This window comes from Meleagris gallopavo, chromosome 24 (genome assembly GCF_000146605.3).
Source record: "Meleagris gallopavo isolate NT-WF06-2002-E0010 breed Aviagen turkey brand Nicholas breeding stock chromosome 24, Turkey_5.1, whole genome shotgun sequence".
Lineage (NCBI taxonomy): Eukaryota > Metazoa > Chordata > Aves > Galliformes > Phasianidae > Meleagris > Meleagris gallopavo.
In genome coordinates, this window is record NC_015034.2 from 2,147,595 (window position 1) to 2,153,868 (window position 6,274).

Consider the following 6,274-nt stretch of genomic DNA (forward strand, 5'->3'; position numbering starts at 1 on the left):
ATTGCGGGTGACTTAAGAGCTGCGGCTTGGTAAGTCTTATTTTGTTAATAAATGAATACTTGGTTATATTCACCCTGTGGTGTGGTTTCTCTTCCCCTCGACCCCCGCGGCTTTGTGTCCGGGTTCGCCCGGTGGTGCGGGATGCGATGCGGGATGCGGGCTCCATCTAGCGGCGCGGGGCTGCGGGCGATGCGGGGTTCGGGGCGATCCCGGTAGGGAGCGGTGCGGGATCGCGCGTGGATGTGTTGCGGAGGGGTGCCGGGGGGGGGTGCTGGGTTTGTCCGTGCGTGAAGGAGAGAGGGAAGGTTCGAGAATTGGTGCGAGGATCCCCGGTTCTCCCCGTCCCTCTCCCCCCCTCCGCAGCTGCATCCCCGTAGGAATTCAGGCTTAGGGACCCCCTCCCCACCGTCATCCCCACGCAGGATGAGCTGTGCCCCCCCTCCCCGTTTCGTGTCATTCCCACCCATCTCTATGGGCCGGGGGCTGCTCTGCTGAGCCCACCCCACACCAACACCTGTGCCAAGCGCTGCTCCCCGCAGAGCCCCACTGCTCCCGTTGCCCCACATGGCTTTCCTTTTTTTTTTCCCCTTGCTGTTGAGTGCTTTGCTCCTGTTGCATTTTTTTGGGTGAGTCATGCAATTAATCCCAGTTAATTGCCTGCTCTATATTGCCTTATGCCCCGCGTTTAAATTCCTTTGTGTCTTTTGAGCTGAAAAATAATGCGCTTAAAACAGAGACTTGTTTGGCCAATGGGATTTTTATTTTTCCTTCCAGTGAGCAGTCAGGGGCCTGGTGATGGCTGGGGCTCCCTAATGCATATAGGGCAGGTGGGGGTCCAGCTGCCCCGTGGCTGTCAGAGCCCAGTTTTGGGGTCTGCAGTGGATCTGGCCCAGGTCTGGTCGGTGTTGGTAGCATGAAGGCCTGGGTGCTGCAGCGTGGGGTTTGCTCCTTGCTCTGCCTGGGATGCCAGGCCTGGTGCCACCCATCCCGACATCCTCACTGAGTGCCACCCCTGTGGGCATTGCAGCAGCTGCAACCTTTGGTGCTGGGCGTTGCAAGGCGGTGGGCAATCGTGGTGTAAATCATGGCATAGATCACTGCTCCTCCACTGCAGCTTTGAAATCCCACACCCGGTGCAGGTTGCTGCTGTAGGCGTTTTGCTCTCCTGTGCTTTGAGGTGTCCTCACTACGTGCTCTCCGTGCACCGTGGCTGCTGTGCCCCACAATGTATGGGATGGCTGGAGGCTGTCGGGGTGTTCCATGCCAGCTCTGGACAGCCCCACTCTGCAGAAGGGTCTCTGCCTCTCAATTCTCTCCGAACCCCCCTGGACTTCTCCTTGCTACAAAACTGAGCCATGCCTTCTCTGCACCTCTAGTGCTGCTCCAGTGTATCCCATAATGCCGACAGCTCCTTGGGGAACTGCTTTTCCACTCCCTAAAGACTGCAGCACCGGGGCAGGCATGTGTAAACACTGCCAAGTATCATCTGATAGCAATTGACACTCAGGGCTTTATCTGCAGGGAAATGAGCGCGTTGCCGAGATATTAAATAACTCCCCACCTATCGCCTGCCCAGGTACTGCAGAATTCATTTTATAATCAGAGCACTGGGATGCACTTTATTAATCATTCTGTCTAACATCCCGCACTCCACAGTTTCGGTTTGATTTGATTCAATCCTGTCTTTCTGCAAAATATGTGGCTGAGTGGGTCGGGTAATGTATGGCTTAATTTAGAGTTGTATGGGTTTGAATTACCATTTTCATCACGTGCCGAGCATGAATGTGTTGCATCATTTATAGAGAGAAAGGCACGAGGTTTCCAACCTCTCCGGGAATTCACCTGGAGGGAACGGGGACCAGAAAGGGCCTTTCAGAGCAGGCAGGGAGCGCCGGGCTGGGGCAGCACAGGTGGGTGTTGGGCCACAGAAGGGTGTGCTGGAAGCTGTGCTGGCAGCAAACGGAGCTCAGCATTGCATAACAACAACTTTTCCAGCGAGCCCTGAATTGCAGGAGACCTCCAGCGGTTGACTCTCAGGTGACCCCGATCCCCACGGCCGGCTCTAATAACACCAGCTGTCAGTTAGCCCGGCTCCGACCGGGGAGGAAAAAGCACTGATTATCCAAATACAGTCATTAAAGGGGAAATGTGTTTTTAGGACTGTCAGAGTGATTAATGAGGGTTAGCAATCCTTGCAAATGCACTTGTTTAGTCTAACTGGCAGCCTCTATTTTCCTATTGATTTATTGCAGCGGTTGCTGAGGCCGCAGTGTGTGGAAGCAGTCGGACACTCCGCGCTGTGCACACGGGTTCCTCCATGCAGGGTGAAGGCTCTGCCCCAAACCCAACAAAGGCAGCACTGTACCTTATGCCGGGGTGGGACGGCCCAGGAGCACATGCACTGCACTCAGCCATCCTGCATTCCTCGTCAGTATCCCACCGGTACGGCCCGCAGCCCACGAAGCATCCCTGCATCCAGCAGAACGCGAGCTGTGTCGGTTCGGATGTGAACCCCGCACAAAGCTCTGCGAAGCAAAGTCTTGGAGGGTTGCAGCCGAAAGCTCTGGTCGGGCTGCTGAGCGGTGGTGGGTGGATGAGAAGCTTCCCAGCTGCACAAAGCGGCTTTTCTTTCCCCCGGTGGACGCCCCGGAGAATACAGGCTCTGTGCTCCGTGCCCGCGGCTCCGCTCCAGGGGTGCTCGGCGTGGAGAACAGGGAGGAGGGCTCAGGAAGGCGGCTGTGGTTTGTCCCCAGCAGGGCTGATAGCAGCGTGTGGGCAGGAGCAAGGAGTGAGGGCCTTGGATGCCCCAAAACAGAGGGTGCCCGCAGAGAGCTGCAGGCAGGAGAAGGCTTTGAGTGACTTCCCATGGCTGCCGTGGCCAAAGCCACAGTGTGCCAACACGTGGATGCAACGGGCACGCCGACACCTTCCCTGCAGCAGGACAGAGGTTCCTGCTGGTGGCAGCGATGTGGGCACAGCGTGCAGCTGCTGCTTCTCCCCGCAGCACCCGGCCCAGGCGTGGAGCACTGCAGCCCTGCAGCCGTTGCCCCGCATCCATCGCACGCTCAGATCCGCGCCGCGCTGTGCTGGTGATGCTGTTGGTTACGGTGATGCATGGTTAATAGTTATCTTTCTGTTTATTATCATGATGAATAACTGAAGAGTCGTAATTCTGTATATACACAAATGTTTCAGCTAAACGCCCGCTGGAGAACGCTGGGGGAGACGCTGGGCCGACAGCTTCGTTTACAGAGTGTATTCCTTCAGCTCCATTCGCAATAACAAACAGATTTCCACAGACCATAATGTTTTCCAATGCGGTGTTTATGGAAGCCGTGTGCCATGACTTCACTCCATGGTGCTGCGATGGGGGAAGGCAACCTCGGTGTGGATGGACAGATGTGGGCGCCCAGGGAACCCAAGCGACTCGATGTTCTGTGTTTGCAGCCCCATCACTCCATGGAACCCTCCTGGACCCCACCCAGCACGGCGCCGCAGGGAGGTGCTGGAGCACAGCAAAGAAGAGAGGGGGACGAAAACATTTTGGGATGCTTTCTGGATGAGTTTCAGCCTTCTCTGCGCTCCTCTCCTTTGGGAAGAGAAGAAAGGAGATGGGAGTGTGCGAGATTTGCTGTGCTATTCTTTCCTGGCGTGTTCCCTCGCTGCGAGCCGGAGCTGCTGTGCTCCTCTCCTGCCTTCCCTGAGCAGAGCGTGGGGACAGGACCCCCTCTGCCACCAGCACGTGAGGACACTCAGCCATCCCACGTCCTTGTGCTGGGGCTGATGCCTGCAGAGCTGGCTGCGAACCCAGCACCTGGGAGCTCCGCTGGGCAGCTCTCCTGCAGAAGTGACGAATTGTTTCTGCCGGAGCAATTGTTACCTCCACGGGGTTTCTGTTCCAGCTCAACACAGCCCCAGTGACGTCCGTGGGTGCGGAGGGACAGCAGCCAGGTCTGACTTCCAAGGTGGAACGAGTCATGTTGTGTGGAAAATGCCTCTGACATGAAGCGCAGCGCTCGCTCCAAGGCACTGAGCCGCAGGCATGGAGCTGCCTCGTGTTGGTGAGAAAATGATCGCTCAGCCCACCCCGACAACAAAACCTCTCAATGCACCCGGGTGGGGTGGGAGCAGGAATGGAGCGCCGAGGAACGGAGCTGGGGAAAGACCTCTGTGCCCACCGGTGTTTGTGCTCATTTCCCAGACTGTGGCTGAATTTCAGATTTGGAATGACTGCTCGGGCAGCAACAGCTCCTCCAGCTGCAGGAACGCGTCGGGCCCTCTGTGGCTGTGTTATGGCTCCCAAACCTCCCGCCTGTGCAGCGTGATCACGGAACAGCCCTGCTGTATGCCTGGAGAGCAAGGTGCAAACGTGGGCTGGGTTCAGCAGCACTTTTCCTGGGAAGAGCTACGAGAAGAGCTCAGGGTTCCCAGGAGCCCCAGCATCACGTTGCTTCACTCCCTCCAGGAGGAAAGCTCGCAGCCCTTCGTGCTATGGGGGAAGATCCCATAGCACTCGGACCCAGTGTGTTATTTCTGGGCTCTGACTCACGCTGCTGGAACGATTCGAGGTTTGCATGCAGCGAGCGTTGCTCTCACAGGGGGTGTGGAGAGAGCTGGGGGACGGAGCCTGGGGTTGATTTACAAGAGGTGCTCAGTTTGTAGGGATGCTCGGAGCTGCAGTGCAGCAGGAAGGGGTTCAGGAGCCCCCAGGTTTGCAGCTCACATCTCACGCTGCTGCCCTTCCATTGCACCCGGTGCAGGGCAGTGATTTATCAGAGGGGCAGAGGCACAGGGAGCTCAGTCCTATGGGTGCCATCAGCATCCTGCATCCCACCCGGGGGTCCCGTGCTCACCCCTCTCTCCTGCCCGCCGTGCTTTTATCTCTTCTGTAGGTACCAATGGAGCCGTCAGCCCGTGGTATGACAGGTTGCGGGAGCCGGGGCCCCTCGAACAGAGCAGCCTTGTCTGTCAGAGCCGCCTGACACTCCCCATAATGGCCAGATGGATGAGACTCTGAAAGTAGGACCCGGCGCGTTTTCAACTCTATTTTGGGTGAAAACACTTCTTGAAAGATCTTGAAAGGAGCTGGCAGTTGAGGAGTTCCAATGATTAATGAGTGCTGGCTCTGCTGGGCGGGTTGCTCGCGCCGTGCCAGCAGCCGAGCTGCTCCAGCAGCCCCAACCCACCACCCCCCCCCCCAAACCATCGGCTCTCCCGGAAATGACACCAACACGACAGGGCCAGCATATGGAAAAAGTTAAATATAAATTACTGCTGAAAGAGGCCTAGCCGAGCGGAGTTAGTTAAAGATGTTTATGGATTCAGAAACACGGGCCTGCATATGTATTTAGAGATGACAAATGTGATTCAATAAGTAAAGAATTTCTCTGTGGGCTGAGGCTCGGGCGCTGGGGGGGCTCCCGGCCGTAAATCTGGGGACAGTCTCCTCCTTCCTTCTCCTTTTTGCTTTTTCCAGGATCAGAGCAAAGCGCTGCCTCTGCTTCTGCATCCATGTTCCCCATCCTGCACCCCTGCTTCTTTCCTCTTTTAACAGGTTTTTACCCCAAAACGGCTCTTGCTGCCACGGCACGAAGGCTGCGGGATGCCCCCCCCATTCCCACGTGCTCATGCAGACCCAAAGTGCTGGCAGAGCTCAGAGCAATGCCGTAGGGTGGGGGGGGCTCCAATGGGGACCCCCAGCTGGATGAACCCACCGCCGATCCCTGCGCCCCTGGTGGACCACGCTCGTGCAGCCAGACCCTGCAGGACTGTCAGCAAATGATTAATGACCAACAGCCCCCAGGCCGCCCCTACCAGGAGCTTGTGCCCCGTGCTTCATGCATGCTTTGCAAGTTGCTGCATGCACGCTCAGCCTTACAGAGCACAGCACGCTCAGCCCAAAGCGGGGACCCCCACAAAGCCCCAAGAGAGCCCACCCAGGGGAGGGGTGTGCAGGGCATAGGCTGTCTCCCCGTTCCCCCCCCCCCTCCCCCTATCTCCCCCCATTGCTTTTCTGGGGTCAGCGCCTGGCTGGACTGTTGACCTCCAGCCACATTCCTTTGTCCTGATTTGATTCGTTAGCAGCGTTTGGCTGGGACACAGAGACAGCTAATGAGGGACTGAGTTTATTGCAGTTTGATTTTTCTGTTAAAACAATACAATAAAATAAATGCGCTTGGAAATCTGGTATGTGTTTGTACATAGGAGATTTATGGCTCTGGAGGCTTCCAGAGAGACGCAGCCTTTCATTCCCTTCCTTATTGGAACAGATCAT